General features: G+C 39.4%; 1 protein-coding gene across 1 annotated transcript in view; it reads left to right on the top strand.

Annotated features, from left to right (window-relative positions):
• The first annotated feature begins 1,081 nt into the window (after nucleotides 1-1,081).
• The window catches only part of LOC116217040 (E3 ubiquitin-protein ligase TRIP12-like), a 50,922-nt gene continuing 33,117 nt past the window's right edge, over nucleotides 1,082-18,886 (top strand). Inside the window, exon 1 of the mRNA XM_031555068.1 lies at nucleotides 1,082-1,100. The gene's annotated coding sequence lies outside the window, so the exon portion shown is untranslated. The remainder of the gene's footprint in view (nucleotides 1,101-18,886) is intronic.

Raw genomic sequence — 18,886 nt, 5'->3', positions numbered from 1 at the left:
CCGTGGCCCGGCATTGTTCCCGGCCCCCCTTCCTGGTGCGTCGGCCCTCGGCCGCCGGGGGGCTCCGAGCGGGGGCGGCCCGAGAGTCTGGGCCGTGAGCCGGGAGAGAGCGGGGGGAAGAATGGAAAGTTATGTCGAGGGCTTCGGGGGAAAAACATCGACGTAAGGAACAAAGGTCCTGCCTGTGCTGGGAAGGCCTGCCTGTGAGGCCCGATTGTGTCGCATTTACACACGGGAAGAAGCGGGTGCTTGGTACTGGCCTACATTGATTCTGTAACTCTGGCGTGAGGCTCGGGAGCGTTTTCAGAGCCTGTGCGGTTTGTTTGGAGGGTGGTTTTGTTATGTGTAACAATCTAGGATTAATTTTACTTAGAAATATTTCTTCTGTGTATATTTTCAGAAGATTATACAAGATTGTGTTGTCTCTTTCTCTTCTTTTTTTTTTTTTTTCCTCCCTTTACATTTCCCTACCCTGTTGCAGCCACAACGCTGATCTGGGCTTTCTCACCCCACAGTACAAAACTTTCCTTGAACGGGGCAACTTCCACAGTTTCTGCACTGTGTTCTGCTTACTGAGCTTCCTGGTGCTTTAAAAGCTGTCAGGAAGAGGAGCTAATTAGTTACCACCTCACTGTATGACATACATCCTTCAGAATAGGGAAGAGGAGGTGTTTAATGACTTACATTTTAATTTATTTCACAAGCCTTTTTTTGCTGTCACTGGATATAGTTCCTTTGGAAGGCTTCAAAAACAAGCAGGCCTTGCTGTGATTGCTTCTGTTTATCTGCTGTCTTCTTTGCAGTTCTCTCTTTCCCTCCCCACCTCCAAGACTGTTCCTGACTGTATATGGGCTGTGTGTGTTTAATTGCTGCCTAAACAGATCTGTGAGATTTCAAAGTATTTTTAAAAAATTTTAATACGTGCATATACAAATGTGTGATGAACATCAAAGCAGTGCTTGGAAAATAACAATACCTCTCTACTTTTTGATACCCTAACTGATAAATATTCATAGGAATTAAATATATTAATGAAAATTGTAGTATTTCAATTTTTACAGGTGTCACACTCAACTAAAATGTTAAAAAGCAGTATTCTGGTGAGTAAATAACACTTCTAGTACTTCTTAAAAGCTCACGTTTTCAGCTTGTGGTAATTAAAGGGAACTTATTGTGAGTGGCTCAGTTGTGTACATAGTGTAGTTCTATAGGTTTGATCTTAAAAATGGAAGGTTTTTTCTGAAGCATTTATTGCTGAGTGCCTCCTATTTTTGAGATAGAAATATAGGTGGTCTGAGTGTGGGTGTTATTTTTTTTTTCCCCTTAGTGTTTCTGTAAAATCTGGTGTTTAGCTTGTGCTACTGACTTGTAGTCTGTGTTCTCCAGGCTCCAGATGGCTCCATAGGTAGGATTTGAAACAGGTTTTAGCTGTTAGTAGAAAACTTGTAGGTCATCTGTGATGTGGCATTACTACTTATTAATATAGCAGATCTACTTTAGTAGGAGTGCTGATGTGTTGAGTAAGAGGCTTATGAAAGTGGAGTCTTTTTATGTCTTGTAGAAGTTCTGGCTGGTAACCAGCAGGGAAATAACCTGTATCTTCTCAGTAAATGAGTGATTGAAATTCCTCCTTGATAAGGAGCCATGCAGAAGTTTCTTTTTTTTATTATTTCTATATTATGTTTTGACTGTTTGTCTTCAAACTCAAGATGTATACATTATAGAAAAGAATTGCAGTGAAGACCTTTTGTAATGTCATTCTGATGTTTGAGGTCTACAGCTATGGACAAGGACCCTGCATTCCCAGTACTAGCTTTTTTTTTTTTTTTTGAAACCTTATGGAACTGACTTTAATTTCATAGTTGAAGTCATGGTGAGTTTTTTAAGTCTTTGTATTACTGATAAGTAGTTACTTACTTTGAAGCCATTTGGTAAGACAACCTGACTAAACTGCTTTCATTTTTCAGCAGTGAAGCTGAGGTTTGAGAGGAAAGTTACTGTGATTAATCTGCATGTTTGTACTTATTTTGCAGTGTAAGTGAATGTCAGAACTATCTGTGTTACTTCTTTAGGCTATGCTGCATTTTCTAACTAGGTAATTAGTAAGTAGCACATAGAACACTGCTCATCACTGGTCTGTCTTCTGTCACACCGAGGTGGAATTGTTGTACCCATGTGTAATCAGGTCCCAAAGTTGTACACCATGTACTGTCTTGTTGTCAAAAACTGAGACCTGGAATGTTTCTGGGATCTTCCATTGGCTGGTCTGATGATGTGTGTTCATCACCTGCAAAATTAGTAGTGCTCCCTAGTAAGCAGTTTGTGGACTGACAAATTCTTAGTAGTGGAAACTTTTAATCAAGCTGTCACTGCCCAATTCAGTACTGACAGTGAAGGCAGTGATGCATCTTCATTTTTCGGCAGCAGGATAAGCAATTACCTTTGGGCCAATGGATGTTTTTCTGAAGTAGTACAGTTTACAGTAAACTTGCTCTTGATATTTTAGCTTGTATGCAGTATTACAGCCAGTTTATGGCAGTGTATGGGCCAATTTCTTACAGAGTGTTTTCATAGTAAAGTTTTGAGTTAGGACATGAAGCTGATAACTGGAATACAAAGTTTCGTTAGCTGTCCTGTGTTTTTACAATTTGTTTGAATAAGTTTTGCTCCTTGAGAAAGATGATCAAGCATCTGTTTACCACAAAACACTTGCATGTAGCTTTTTGGTTCAGAATGTCTCACCAAACAAAATAATTAAACATAAAATATGAATTCAGCAGTCTTTTGTGAACCAAAAATTTCCAGCTACATGTGATACCAGTCACTGTGAAAAACAACTTAAGTCAGCTTGCTTCTCTGCTGCATGCTTTGAAATACTGGCAATGGTTACTTACTGTGATGGTTAGTTCTGAGCAGCAATTGTTCTCCTAATGCTGCCATGTGATAAAATCGTTCTCAGCACGTTGGTTGAATCTAGCTGTGGGAATACACAATTGTAGTCTCCTTTAATTCTGTCTGGCAGTCGGGGTTCAAGCACACACAACCGATTCTACTCTGCCTGTAACAAGGCTTGTCTGTAATGTACTGACTGTTGCCAATCTTAGTTGACTCATGAACATATACAGGACAAACATGGCAGAAAACTGCTGTGTATGAGAGCCATAGTCTGCTTTTTAGGAGAAGACTGCAATATAGGAAAAACTGAAGAAGTTGAGTGTGATTGAATAGTGTTCATCATGGTGACCTGATACTTGACTTCAATATTGAGCAAGTGAGATGTAGTAACTGATTTTTTTTTTGTCATAGCTGCCTTCAGTTGATCAAAGAAAGCCTTTTTTTTTTTTTTATTTTCTAATGAATAATAGAATAAAGTAGTTTAGAGCTGACCTCTGGAGGTCATTTGGTTCTGCTCCCCACTTGACTTCTACTATTTCGGCCTAAATAGCTTTTAATTGATCATCAAGCTGATAAAATCATTACATTTTCTTGAGGGATAGGAAAGAAAAAAACCAAACATAAAAAGGTGGGTGTGAGGAGGGGACTGGAAGGTTTCTGTGATGTGTAGTAATTCAGTGCTTTGTCATGGGAGGGCAATCAAATGTCCCACTGTTTTCTGAATGGGTTGGTTTGCTTTGTGATGGTGTCTGCTTTAAAATAATGTGTGATAAAACAGGAAAGATTTGACTCTCAGGAATGGCCTGAGTAATCTCCTGACACTGAACCTAGAATTGTAAGGAGCAGTCTGCTATTTCAGAATGGAAGCTGAGGTCGCTGGAACCTGTTGAACAAGAAGACTTTTGTGTTTTTTTTTTCTAAGCTCTGAAAAGTAAGGTGGGTTTTGTTGTTTCTTCTTTCAGAATAACATATTACTGATGACCATTATTTTATTGTGTGACATCAAAATAAGTGAACTTAATGTGAAGAAAGGCAAATGCTTGCTAGCCTTGGGTAAAGGTGGAAGTGGAAGGTTCTAGAATGTTGTTTATTTTCTGACACGCAGATATTATCTGAGGACAGAGGTGTTAATCTTCAGGAAGGCTGTCTAGTTAGAAGGCAGACATTCCTGTGCTCCTCCTTTACATTTGTGGCTGACTGCTACTGTGTTTTTAAAACGTGGTTAATAGCATTCATTGTTAATGCACAACTGTAACTGTAATGGAGATTTCTTTCCTTGATTGTTCCTTAGGGATAGTTTATAAAGGTAAACCCGTTAAGAAAAATAGACCTGGGTTAAACCTTCATGTGTAGTCTAGTGCATAATCGTGCTCTAAGGTAACTAGGCCTCGTCTTTCACTGTCTTAGCTTTTAGAAATCGTGCTGTTTTGTTCTTGCTCTTTCTTCATGTCTAGTGTGCTTCACTGTAAGCTTGTTATGGCTTGTTTTATCCTTTCTGGATATAAGGAAAGATCTCTGTGCCATGATCTTTTCTCTCTTAATCCAAGATGAGTGAAATGTAGAAGTAGAAGAACCAAACACTTGTGAATAAAAGTGGAAAATTAAAAAAAAATAAGTGTATGTAATATCTTTTGAGAACTGATATATATTTTTAGGAGCAATGTAAGTGTTGTGGACCAAACAAATGGCAAAACTTAAATCACATATGCATGTGAGATTGTCAACTTCTCTCTCTCTAGAAAAAAACAAACAAACAAAAAAAACACCTGTTTTATTCTTCCTCCCCACTCTCAACATAAAAAAGGACTTGCATTAAGTGCTACTGACACTGGAATAATGAATGCTTACTTAAACTCCTTGAGTTGGTGAGGACAGCTGTCTCATGCGTGTGTAGATTACGAATCTGTGGTAGATGTCTATTTTTGGACGAACATTACTGGAAGATGTGGCTAACATGAGGGTTAGAAGATATTTTCTCATGTTAGTGTTGTCAAATCTTGAATGTAATTAGATTACTCAGTACAGTGTTCCTCACTGGCCTTAAGAAGGTGTCTGCCATGTAACTGAACCTTCTGGTCACAGGTGGAATGGGGCCATGCATTTAGAGAGAACTAAAGAGTTCCAAGTTTACATTTGGCATACAGCCTTAGGAGTGAGTTTTCTCTTCCTCTTTATTTTGAGGATATGCTGTTGCAATCAAGTTGCTGAATGGGAACTGTGATTTCTGGTGCAAACTCTACTTGTTTTGATCTTCGTGGTTGTTTTGAGTGTAGCAGCTTGATGAGCTGATCCTTCATGGAGCGCTTGTGCTCTGGCTAAGCCTGAGTTGACCAGCCTCTGAAAAGGTGCTGCATGGCCAGATTTCAGGTTGTCACAACAGTAGTCAAAATAAGTGAATTTGAGTAATGAAATGGGCACAAATTCCATTGGTGTACATTAAGATACAACTTGATTGGAAACTTAATTAAAAAGCTCGAGGTGCAAATGCCATTTTAACTACAAAAAAGTGATGGAAGCTGTGTAACTTTGGCAAACTTTCAGCAAAGATTCCAAATCTTAAAAGTAGCACTTTAAAAAATCCACTACAGTCTATTCTGCGGCGCTGTTCATGTTTGTTTAAACGAGAATGCGTGTTGCCATATCTCACTATGGTGTATTCTGCCTGCGGTGTTCAGAAGATAGTCAACTTTCTACAGTAAAACAGTGGTAGTAAGAATGAAGAGCTGTGTTATACCATAAGATTGTGGTTAAGGATTAAAGATGTTAGCTTTGTTCCCTTATTATGTTACAGAAAGTTTGGCAGAAGATCAAATATATTTTTTTTGCCAAAAATAAAATGGCAAGTATGCTTTCTTCAGGTTTTTTTTTTTTTTGTTATGACAGCTTTAAAGTAGAAACAGTACTGCTGCATACTCCTATTTCTAGCTTACCTCAAATATTTGCAGGCTTGTGACTGTATGTAGATCTCTGCCACGTTTTGTACTGGGCTCCTGCTGGAGACTTTCATCAGAACTTTAACTGCAAGAAGCATTGTTTAGAGAAAGACCATTGCATGGTTGAATCTGGAAGTTCTACTACTTTGAGAAGATGGAAAACTAGTTCTCATCAGACTAACTGTGAGGAAGAAAGGTGAATATTGTAGAATTTTGTATGTGGAGGAATGTATTCATGTTTACACTGTAGGGCACTGTGGTCAAAGTAAATAATTCCCATCTTTTTTTTTTTTAATTGCATGGGGGTTCTTAATGTTGCTGAAACCAAACTGCAGTTGGAGCAGAATGCCACTGAAGATTCTGGTTTAGCTGTGTTATATGCAGATGCATTGAAGTAAGCTTGAATCTGGGAAGTGTGTATTTAGAAACTTGAGATAAATACAACTTCAGTAATAAGTTGCTTCCTGAGAGCACAGTTAAAATTGATGCAGATACCTATGAGATTCCACTCAAGTAACAATCACAGCAAGCTCCATCTGTCACTGTCAAAATACAACACAAATAACCTGTTTGTTGCAATACTTCATTGCTTCCAGAGGTGGTCAGAAGTATGTTCCTTGGGTGCATCAGGCTTTTTCCTCTGTGGTAGATTTAGGCAAAAGCTGTTGAAACTATTAATGTAGCTGTAAAAAAAAAAACTGGATCCTTAATGCAGTTGCATCACCTGCTTTTAAAAACTGAGTATTTTGTTCAGACAAAGTCTGAATTTCTATCATATTGAGATGATTGAGCTATTACATGTAAATTCTGATGGTTTCCTGATGGCAGTACCTGTAGTGTCACCAGAACTGCTTTGTCAGCTCCCTTCTCCTGTTTGTAGTCTGCCCTAGCCCAGCCTTGCTTCTGTCTGTAGCAGCAGCTTCCTTGTTGTGTTTTTCTTGCAGTGTCACATGACTGCTGTCACGTCTTGCATGTGCTGCTAATGCCAGTGAGTTTACTTTTGTTTTCGGTGTCAGAATATTTTAAAAAGTTGATCGAAGTAAACCAAGTGGGTTGCTATGCATCACAGAATTGTTTAGTGTGTCTGACAGTTTTTGTCATCCAAAAACTATTCCCCTTCAGCTAAGAAATGGTTTCTTCCTAACAGATTGTGTGTTGGTACCCTTCAACAAAATCACGTCAGGCTCATTGGAAAGCCTGCTCAGCAAATCAAAACTAGAGAACAGGCTGATTGAACAGCAGAGCTACATTAATGTTTTGTCTCTTTGTTCTGTAACCAGTTCTGAAGTACTAGTTGTCTTAAACGTTGCTGTTAATAACTCAACCGCAAAAATCTGTGTTAATCTGTCACGGAGCTCCCGTGTCTTCGTCTGCTAGATCTACAAGGAGCTCGTGCCAAAAAATTGAGTAGTTGGTTTGGTTTCCTGAATGTATCAACTTCTGGCACTTTTCCTGTCCCACCCCTCCCTGCATCTGGGAGATATCAAACTGAAACATATGGGCACAGAGTGACACAGCAAGAGAAGGATCGAGCTCAATAAACAGCCTCTACATACTTACTCTATGCTGAAGAGTAGTGTATGGCTTGTGGGTTTTTTATTTTTAAATCCTTGAAGCCACTGCTTGTGCTGCAGTTACTTGCTTTGTGGAGAGTTATCTTCTGCCTTCTCCCACCCAAGCAGAATGTGTTGGGGCAGGTTATTTTCCCTTAATCACCGTGTGGTTTGTTATTGGTAGCGCCATGGGACAGGGCAAGGAAAACTTTAAAACTGCAGACAGCACTGGCTTACTTCTTTGCAGTGTCATTTGTGACCTCTTTCTGTCCTAGTCCTGAGCAGTGTGAGCATCTTGTCTCTCTTGGTTGGCCTAATAAAATAGAAGTTGTTATTCATAAGCTGTATATGAGGACAGTGAAGTACTATCATCCAGAGATAAGCTTAGTAAGAGACTTGGTAACGAAGTGTAATCTGCCAGTACTGTTTGTACATCACTTGTATTTCAAACTCACAAACATCTAAAAAGCAGTTAAGTGTGTGTGTTAGTAGTGTTTTCATGCTTGTTAATTCTTCAGTCCTCTTGGAAGATTGTTTCAGCATGTCATTTCTTGAATTTAAGAATTCTGCAACTTACATCTTGAAAGGCACCCTTTCAATTTTGTTTTGCCTGCTGACTATCAGTGTTGTAATCTCATTTTAAATAATTTTCTTCTCATAGTGTCCTACCCTTGGCCCTTACAGAAAGCATTTATGGCCTTCAAGTTGCCAGGCTAAATAATCTCGTTGTTATTAGTCATGTCCTGTAAGAGTATTTTCCTATTCCTTCAACTCAAATTCATCCTTGCTAACCAAGGCCAACTGTGACGGAATGCAGATTCTAGGTAAATATTTTATGCAAAAGTACTGGAGAATTATCGGTTGCAGTGTGTGCTGAAGAACTTTCTCCCCTCCGCCTGCCCCCTGGTACTCACTGCCAGTGATGTGTAATCACTGATGCTTAGTTCAGTGACAAGGTTCTTGCCTGTAGCAGGACTTCTTGTTTTAGTACTTGGGTATAGGAGCTACGTGCTGTGTGGTATTACTGCTCTTCTTTGCTTTGCAGGTGTCTCATTAGAGTCATTTGCTGTTCATTACTTTTGACGTGAGTATTGTTCAGGAAGGGGAGGAGTAGAAGGCAGCAATTTGAAAGTTTTGATGGTTTGGGGGAAAATAAAAGGATTTTAGGAAACAGCTGGGGCTTAGATAAATGTATCACTTCAGTAGCTGTGTTGAAACAAGTGGAGACTGTAACAATTACACAGTTTGTATCTTATTTCTATCTACAGGTAGTGGTCTGCTCACAAATACCTTTTGGTGAACTTACGTGCTGATATTTTGTGTTGGGATCCTACTTAATGGTAATTGGCTGTTTTAAATAGTTTTGCACTCAACAAAAATACTGATGATCTCTCTTTAGGTCTGAAAGTGGCTGCAAGTGTTCTGATCTCTCTGATCAAAAAAAATCAGTTCTGGCATTTGCTGATGTTCTGTCATTACTCAATTAGTTTTTCAAGACTTAATTGCATCACAAACTTAAGATTGTCTGCCTTCAAGTATTCAATATGTGTAAGTGTACCTAACTTCCAGAAAATGTTTTTTTCCAACCTTTTTTTTTTCTTTCAAAATTGGTCCTTCAGCCACAGTAGCAGCATGTAAGTATCTCTAATTTACCTGTAACTGAAGGAACTACAATATATTAAACAGTTTTTCTTTCTTTCTGTAGTCTGCTTGCAGTAAGAGACAGCTTTGAAGCTGGAAGGAGTGGAAAGCTGTGGTCGAATAGTCCTCATCAGAGAGTACATGCAGAACTCTGATTCAGTGAGAATATCTGTCTACCTGCTCTCCTAGAGTAAACAAATAAAATCTCATTGCAGTAATGTTATGGAAGATGTATTTGGAAGAGCAAGCCTTAAATGTTAGTTTCTCACAAGAGTGACTATTCCTGGAAATACCATTAACATTAATGGGATCTCTTTAAAGAGTGTTTTTTTTTTTTGTTGTTGTTGTTTTTTACCTTATTGTGTTTCTGGATCATTTTTGGTTCAGGGTTCTTTAAATGCCTTATTTTTAGCCTAAAATACACTGTTGGCAGCTAAGATAAGAGGAAGAGCACAACCAAATGGTGTGGTATGTTTAAGTGTTTGGTTGATATGTCAGTGACTCCAGCTGTTTTGTCATAAATATTCTGTGTCATTAAAGCCTGTTGCTCCCCCAGGGATCTCCACACTTCCCTTAAGGAAGATGTTCTGAAGATGTTAACCCAGTATGCATAAGCTTCTAACAGTTCAGATGAGAAATTCAAGGACTGAGAGTTCTGTGCTCAGTCTCATGAGTGCTGCTCTGAAATGGCTTAGTGTGACAAGTAGAAAAGATGCCAGCTATTGTATTTCCCCTGAATCTCAGGTAGCTTGTGTGAAACATAGCTGAGCTGCTGCTTGTAAGCCTCTATCATTACACACAATCTAACCTGTTTTAAAACAAAGCAGCAGCAACAAAAAAAACTCCAAAGAATTGACCAAAGGAAAACAACATCCATTGATGATATTAAAAGCAGAAAGTGGCAGGGTGCAAATCCAGACCTGTAGAAGCTGAAAGCAGAGTAGTGGAATAAAGTGATGTAAATACCTAAGTAAAGAAAGTCAAGATGCATCCAAAATCAAGTTGCTAGTTGCTACTTGTATTTCAGGTTATGGCATCCAAGTAGAGTTGCACTGGTTGGTGAGCTTGCCCTGTCACTGAAGAGTTGGAGGGTTGGTGGACCACTTCTGAGATGGGAAGAAGTTTAGCATATTCCTTTGTGACTGGGTATGAACTAAACTGTTTTGTCCTTTCTGCTTGTGTAGACTGGAGCAATGTTTGTGGTGGCAGAAGTTGATCTAATTTCATGTTGTTTCAGCAGAATTCTTGAAGTTTTATCAATGACCCTGTGATAAGTTAGTGTCTGTTCTTTTAGATTGTTGGTATAAACTTGTACGGGTGGAATCATTTGTTTTGACTCAACTCCCAAAGTTTGGTATGCTCAACTATAACATGAGAAAGCTCTGTGTCGCTGCTAGGGTACAACCAGTAATCGTAGTCTATCTCTGTAGCTTCTGAGGTGGTTGTGTAAGAGGAGGAGCTTGAAGTAATGATATACCGAAGGTGACAGCCTTAGATAAATGTTTGTGGCTGCTGGAGCATCTTCTGGCAAGTACACAAGGTCTTCACTTGGTTTTTGGATAAGAGGAACCAATTTCTATTTCTAGTTCACTTTGGTGACCATGCTCCCTAAGGTGATTCTTGAGAAACCTCGTTGAGCTTTTAATTCCCACCAATACTGTGGGATTCTTTGGAGGATAAAGTGGTATTAAGCTGAAAAACTAAAACGTCAACAGATAGCTCTAATGGCTGACTTGTTTGCATTTTCTCTCCATAGCCTGTGCTGTAACTTTAATGGTAAGTTGTCTTGTGTGAAGAGTTTGAGTGTTTGATTGTTTGAATGCAAATAGTGTTATCACTATTGAGCTTAGTGTTAAAGAAGATAGTTTAGAAAAAATAGAAGGGGGGGAGGATAGTGCTGTTTTTGACTCAAAATGTCATACGTACAGAATGTTTATGCTGTTGTTTTAATTAGAAAATAATTGCTTTTAAGGTGAACAGTGTTTCTTTAAAAAAAAATATATATATATAAAAAAGACAACAAAACTAAAACAAAGGCCACTCCCTTCCTTGAGATGCTCAGACTCTGTCATGAAATGGAATGAATGTACTAGTATATTGTAATGGTGTAAGCTGACCTTGATATTTGAAGCTACAACAACAGGCTGTTTTATGCAGTTATCTTTCTAACAAGTTAAAGTACACATTCATAATTAAAGCATTAATAAATAGTGCTATTTCAATAAGCAGCGTTTACAAGCTACTGAAGCTGTATGGAAGTAGTTCATGGATGGGTTAGACTGTTTTCAAAGTGCAGCACACAGGGAAGCTGTTAAATGCAAAGGAAAGGTACCAATAAAATATAGAAAGCATTGAAGGAAGACACAAAGTTCAACTTGGCATCTTTGGTAACAAATGGGTGTTGAAGATACTGGGACTAACCACTTCAAAGATGTGAACCGGGGAAACGGTGGCAGTAGAGATGGCATGATGGATAGAACAGTTCATTGCTCACTAATCTTACATGGGATGTGGATGTGCATAACTGACTATCTTTCATTAGCAAAACAGATGTATGATTAAGGAGAGGCTGCAGCCTTTAGGAAATAACTAAATTTTGCATTTAGTATGGTGACATGCTGTGCAGAGGGAAGGAAGAAACTGTTCTCATTTCTGGGCCTACAGGTGTTTTTCTTCCTTCACAAGCCTGTCTGCTTTGTTCTTTAATCCTTCCCTGAAGTCAGTCAGTTCCCTGTGTTTGTTTTTTACTCAACTGGTTATAAGGAGGTGTTCTATCTTGCATCGTGAAGAAGCAGTGCTTTTCTTCTCTTTGCCTTGAGTCTGCCCTACTAGTGCATTTTTATTAATCAGCCTAAAATAAATAGTGAGGGGGAAAAGGATGTGCAGAATAGTTCTAAGTCTGTATGGCTGTCTTGTGGGCTTGTTAAGAAAGAGCAAACGTAAAATTCACCAACTCTTAAGCAAAACCAACCACTTTTACGATTGATTTCAGTGTCACATTAAAAGTATGGACTTTTTTCCTGTTTGCAAAAATATTTCAAGGAGCCTGCCTAGACAGATACACAGCTTTGGAGAAAAACCTTCAGTTGTGCATACAAAATATTTGAAAGAAGCTTTGTCTTCCTTTCCTCTTTGCTTCCAGCTCTGGATATGGTCTGTTCTGGATATGGTACCTGTTTTGGGGGTAATTGTATGTTGTCACTTTTTAAGCATTAATGTAGGATAAAAGGTTGCCCTTATAGGAGGCAACTGTTGAATATTCTGATTGGATTACAGACAGATTGCATGAGTAGAAGCTTATCAAATCAGCTGTTGTAATATCTGGTTCTTAAATGATCATCTTGGTCCAAGCCCAAACTCCAGAAGGTTTAGAGCCCCACTTATTCTTTTGTAAGTATCTCACACCTGTGGAAAACTGTTCTTTTGATCTGTGTTACTGGTGGTCTGTGAATCTTCTCAGTACGCTGGAGAGCAGGAGAGTAACTAAAAAGCATTGAACGGGTTGAGGTTCTAGGTTGTCTTCTTGCCAGGCCAATAAGAAAACTTTCTTCCTACTCTAACCTCAGTAAGGAATTCAGGCTTGGGTAAACCTGGCCATGTTAAAAGTGAATAAAAACACCTTGTTTTCCATCAAGATGTTCATCTAGTAAAGTGTAACATATAGCTTTGGAGTTAAGGATGTTGCTTGGGTGAGGAAAATATGTGGTAGTCTGCAGGTGTAGGGGTAAGAAGCAGAAAAAGGGGCTGGTGCTAATCATGTGGGAAGGAACGGGAGGAATTTGTCTTGCTTTTATTTGTATTTTAGGGGGAAATATGATGGGTTCTTGTTGAGCTTAAAGTTAAAACTGAGACTGGCATCCTGTTAAAAATCAGGTTCTAATGTTAAGACTTGCTCAGGTTTAATGTCTCAACTCTCTGTATTGTCTCTACGTATGTATGATTTTTTTCCATGCTCCAGCCTGCATGTACAGTGCCCTGTTTCTCATTTTATTTGTTAGTAATGATGAAGTGTGTTTATAGGAGGGTAAGCAGTCTCATCAGTATGCATGCTGTGAAGTCTTTTCTTGTATAAAGCTCAGTATTCAAGCTCTTGACAACTTTTTTTTTCCCATGACCTTTTTGAAGTGCAATTGTATAAGCTAATGTTGTATGTTCTTTTGTGTAGTTACGTGAAAGAATAGCTCTGAGCATGGTAAATTCCTGATCCTATCATTGATAAGATCAGCTTAAAGGCAGTTTAATCCTCAGTGTCTAACAGGTGTTGCTCTGGGTGTGACTTCCATTTGTTCAGCTTTAAACACAGCTTCTTTTCTTTTTCTCTGTACATACATTATGCACTCCGATCCATGGTTAGATACAAGGTGAATGTCTTAATGGTGTATGTTTATGTATTATGTTGTATAGAAATCTTGCTATGTAGCAAGCCCATGACTTCTTTGTGTAGCATTTGATTGAGAGAAGCTTTGGAGGATAGTGTGGCCTGCTTGAGATGGCATTAGGAAGGAAGCCTCAGCGCACATCAGGTACTAAATATCAATGATTTAAAAAGAAACAACAACAAAAAGCACCATACTACAAAGCAATGAAAAAGCTCCCCGAAGTCTCCTAATTTGTCTAAAAATTTTCTAAATGTTATCTTGAAAATGCAAAAGCTTGACCTCCATTTTATCAGTAGGTAAGAGGCAACTATTTCCCCCCTCCCATTGAGAACGTATATTTCTTCCAGCTTTCATCTGTTTTCAACACCTATATGATTGAACAGGCTTCTCAACTCTTGGCATTTCCAGCAGAAGGTGAATATTATCAACTGAAGACTCAGTTTCCTCTGTCTTTACCTTCTTTTCATGGTAGATCTGCATAATGCCCCTACTTAGACCTGTAATTTTGGTTTCATCTGTGGCACCCTTCTAATCTGCATGTACAGGCCAATTCCTTTGGTATTTTTTTCTTCCTGCAGTAACTTCTGCAAGATCCAGTCCCTGAGTTTTTTCACTCATATAGCTAATAGTTCTTCTCTGTTTCGTCTTCTCCCTGAGTTACCCAGAAGATCACTGACATCATTGTATACTGATTTGGTCTTTGGGTGGCCAAGCCATATTTTACTAACAGCTGGGTTCACTAGCTCTCTTAGAACTTAAGATTGCATGACAGAAGTTGATTAGGAGCTTGGCAGGGCTTGGGCAACTTGCTGTCACAACTTGGAGCATGTATTGTGTAACAGGCTCTGCAGCTAGGGCCTAGATGTGTTCTGTATCAGTCTGTCATGTAGTGCTGTTGCCTGTGTCTCAACTCTGTGAGCCAGATACAGGTGGATGGCAAACTGTAAATAAGGCAGCGTCTGGTCTGTGAGATTTGAGTGGGGAAGAGGCTTGATGTTATAGCAGCAGATTCTGCATTAACACCCACATAAAGTAAGTGGAGCTGTGCAGCTCAAAGACAGCTAGATATTCTGTGCTGGCTAGGGCAGAGTTGGAGTGGGTGATGATCTTGGGTACCTTCCTGGTTTGCTTGCATGAAAACACTGGAATCAAGCTTCTAAACTGAAGCTGACACTGATCACACAACTGACTTTCTGCTCCTTCACTGACAGAAGGCCCTCTGCTGTTACTTTGCCATGCCTGTCTACTTGGTCTTACTTGATCACCTGCCTGCTAGTTTGTCCTCACCTTGGTGATCTCACAGATCTGTACTTTGTGAAAAACTGCTGCTTCTGTTCAATTTATTTAAAAAGTTGTATTCCAGTGACTGCTAACAAGCTGAAACAACTTTTGTGTAAGCACCAGGTAGCACAGTTGCGTACTGGGACTTGAATAGCACAAACTTCTTTGTTCAGTAGCTTGTCGACAGGTAACAGTCAGTTCAGAGCTCCTGTCAGGGGGTGGAGTTAAGCTCTTGCTATATCAGCTGAGTTGGTGGGGAGATTTTGATCTGATGTAGGTGTACAGAAGAAACATTAGAAGCACAGATTCCTTGCTTATGATGAGGTGGCTTAAATATCTCTGGACTTCTTCTGGAGTTGAGCTTTTGCTGGTTGACTCACAGCTGTCTAGACTGTACCCTACTGAACACAGATCTAAAAGCTGCTGGGTCCCTAGGCTTTTGATAGCCTTCATAGTTGTGAGCAGAAAGAAATGAATTGCTGCTGAATCGACTGAAGTATGCAAGAGAATTTAGTGTTTAACTGGTTTTAAAATCAAAACAAAAAACCAAAAGCAAGACACTGAAAGCAGAAGTTACAGGTGTTGTAAACATAAAGAACGTTTACATGGCATTCTGCTGCTGAGAGCATTCCCTTTCTTTGTTAATGAATTCAAGTTAAATAATACAGTGATGGAAAAACTTGCATTGCTCTAGTTTTGACATGCCGGGAGGGTGACATGGGAGGGTGACAAGCTGTTCTGCAAAGAAAGCAAGCTTAATTTGAGTGAAGTTATGCTCTGGCTTTGTAAATAAACTGGAGAATGGTTTTGATTGTGAACTCTCTTGCTGATGTTCTTAAAAACAGGAGGAGCAATTGCTCTTGACAGGATTTCTAATTTAGAAAGATGCAGAATATTAAATAACAATAAAGAATACATGTTTGTGCAACACAAGAATGTTCTATTTTATTCTTTACTTTTTGTAACTTCTCTTACGGATGAGGGTCTAGGATTGGAATGACACCAGTATAGTTTTCAGAACCAAACTGTAGTTCAAAGAAGAGTGAAACAACTTGTACGCTTTCTATCCTCCTCTGTCATAAGGGAGAGAGCAGTGAAGTGATAGAACTGAAGAGGAATCCCCTTAAAACAGCACCCTGTTTGTTCCATACAGCTCCTTCATTTTGTCTCCACAGATTGCAGCTTCTGGTGCTGAAGAGAGGACTATAGGAAATGAAAGCTTTTACATCCCTGATGTTATGTAGCCTCTTAACCAGCTCTTGAACACAGTCAAGATTTAGTACCAGTTTAATTTCTCAGTGCACTTAAATACTCTGGTTATTTTTCCCCCAGCATTTTCATGAAGGAATGGATTCCTAAGACAACTGAGCTCACCTTGTACTCTGTACAAGCAGATGTAGAATAGAACATGATAGTGGGTTTTGGTTCCTTTTTGCTGTTCAGCTGAATAGAAATGTTCTCTGCCCAGTCTTCGGTAGTTTTTTTCATTTGTGGCAATCCCTTCCACTGATATGTTTCTCTTGGCTCTTTGGTTGTCCTGTTGACTGGTTATCAAGCTATCTGTCAGCAGGAGAAATGCTTTTCTATCACTCTGATCAGCTTCATGTTTGGTGTTTCAGTTTGGATCCAGGGGACTGGCTAGCATTTCAGTTGTGCTTTAAACCAATCCACTGTTTTCTTTCTAACCTGGTGACTGTTTAGGTCTCCATAATATTTATGGTCTGAAGGAAACTTAAAACCTCATTTGCTTTTACTCAGCAAAAGGGCTGTGCAGTCTGAGGCTTTAAATTCAGCTGACCTGCTTGGAGTAGGGATGCTGCTCTGCAGCTTGGAACGTCTTTGCACCGTCACCATACCGTTCTTAGCAGCTACAGGCTGTGTGATACTGTCTGCCATTGTGAGTTTGTCCTAAACAGTGCTTAATGTCTGACTTTTCTGGACTACGCTTTTCAAGCTTCAGTATGTTTTGCTGTCTTACAGTCTTTTCACCTAATGGAAGTTGACAGTTGAAGGATACTACTTTGCTGACTTGGGGCCATTATGTGTGTATGTAACCTGTTGGGGTGACATGGTCCAGCGTAACAGCTGTGGCATTTTTCTTGTAAGCAGTGCTATGCATCTTTTTCAGAGACATTTTCAGGGTTCTTTTCTGCTCTGGGAGTTTCCTAATCTTCATTCTGATGTACTGAATTTTCCAGCTGCCAATTAGCTGTGTAGTTCCCCTAATTCTGAACTGCAAGATCATGAATGAAGATATTTTTAGCTTCTCTCCCTTCCTCTTGTGCTAAGATTTTCTCTTCCCAATCTCTGTTGTTTATTGAATACATGTATGTGTAGACTTGATACAGAGAAACTTAATCTGGTGGTTACATCCTTTCAGGCTTTCAGAGACTTACTTGCTGACTTGGCTTTGTGTACTGCTGGAATGGGTAGCAAAGTTTGAGCTTTTGGACCCCACTGCAGGGAAAAGCTGGCTGCTTAATGTATCAAGAGCCAAAAGACATCATAATCTCTTAATGGCCAGCTGTGTTGTGAAGTCAGTAGAACATTGAATAACTCTGCATGCTTGACTGACTTGTGTGGACAGTTCATAGCTTGAGTGTACTTACTGGTGCTTGAAGCTTTCTGCAGTATCTGTAACTCTTGCTATGTTTCTCAACTGATTGAGAAATGCTTCACTTTAACAATTACAGAGCAACTGAATTACCAGGAACTGTTCAATTGCAAATAACTCTAGGAAGCAATTTTTTTGTCAGCAATTTGAAAGAATCTGTCTCTAGTTTATAGCTTGTACGTTGTCTAAAGCTAGTGAGTGTGAAAATGGTTATGTGAGCTAGTCACAAGTCTGATATCTTCATTGTCTTCTTTTGATATTTCAGTTCATGTGCATGTGAACTAACTTGAGAAGGAAAGCAAGGGCATTACTGCATTTCAGTTTTCAGGAACTGCAGCGGTGCTTTCTTGGTGCTTTGTGATTGCAGTGAGAAACAGGGCCAGAGTTGTTTTCTCACCAAGGTTGTATCTTGGACAGGTGCAGTAGGTGTTCTTGCACGACTGTACGTCTGGGCATGTCTGAGGTCTCAGGTCACTAGAACTGATATCTCTTGCATGGCTTTTTATCAAATGCTTCTGCTGAAACTTTTTCTGGTAGTTGGTGTCTCTTCCCTGCATGCCCTTATACACCTGGCATGGTGTTTTGGTATTTAACTGGTGATATCGTCTTTCCTCATCAAGGGATCACTTATGATTCACGTTTTGCCTTTCTGCTCTTGCAGTATATTTTGGTTTAGAAGTTGTTGCATGTCTGCAGAATTGGAGAACTCTGACACGACCTAAGGCTCTGCCTTCAGCAGGAGGCTGTAACAAGTCATTTGCAGAGGTTTCTCCCAGCCTGAGCTTTCTGTGATTCTAACTTGATACTTGTGCTGCAGTTGAACCCCGTAGTAAAAAGTCATCAGGCCTGAACAAAGTTTGCTTCAGTACACTGCTAAATTCTGCTTCTGCTCTCATTAATATTTTAATAATCTTCTCTAAAGGAACTGACAAAGCTGTGCAGCTTTAAGTTTGCAGAAATTCTGTGCTGGAACAGGTATGGAAATCTAACACCTTCTGGATGTTCTTTTTAAGAACAAAGTTACTTGGCTCTTGTCTTCCTTCTCTGCATTGAAGTAGTGCTTCAGTACCAAGAGGTTGGGTAATCTTCTTTGCTGTGACAGTTTGTCTGTGTACTGAATTCACTTTGGTCAGTGGTTCTGGGCTTTTGCCTCTTCACTTTTTTTTTCCCCCCTGACTTTAGGAGGTGAATACAAAAAAAATAACATAATCCAACCCAGTGTGTGATTTGGTGTAAATCTATTTGGTTCCTATACCAAAGAAGTTAATGTGACAAAATCAGTAGATGCAGTGCGGCAGGTGAACTGTAGCATGCTCTACCATGGTTAAATAATGTCATCAGCTTGTCGCTTTTCACGGAGAGAAGATAGAATTGAACAGAAGGAAGAAATTAGGTGGTAGATGGCTTATTTTTGTGTTGGAGGAAGAAAGACTTGGCATTCCTGAAGGCCCAGTACTTTCATACATCTGAGTGAGTCTTTGTATGAACGACACTGAAATTCAATATCCTTACTGTATCTTATGGGACTGTCTTTTTTTTTTTTTCTCTTGAGTATGGATACTTGTCAGCTAAAGGGAAAGGTGATGAGAA

This window comes from Meleagris gallopavo, chromosome 11 (genome assembly GCF_000146605.3).
Source record: "Meleagris gallopavo isolate NT-WF06-2002-E0010 breed Aviagen turkey brand Nicholas breeding stock chromosome 11, Turkey_5.1, whole genome shotgun sequence".
NCBI classification, from domain to species: domain Eukaryota; kingdom Metazoa; phylum Chordata; class Aves; order Galliformes; family Phasianidae; genus Meleagris; species Meleagris gallopavo.
Note: the sequence above shows the minus strand (reverse complement) of the source record. Positions and strands in the feature narration are given on the sequence as shown.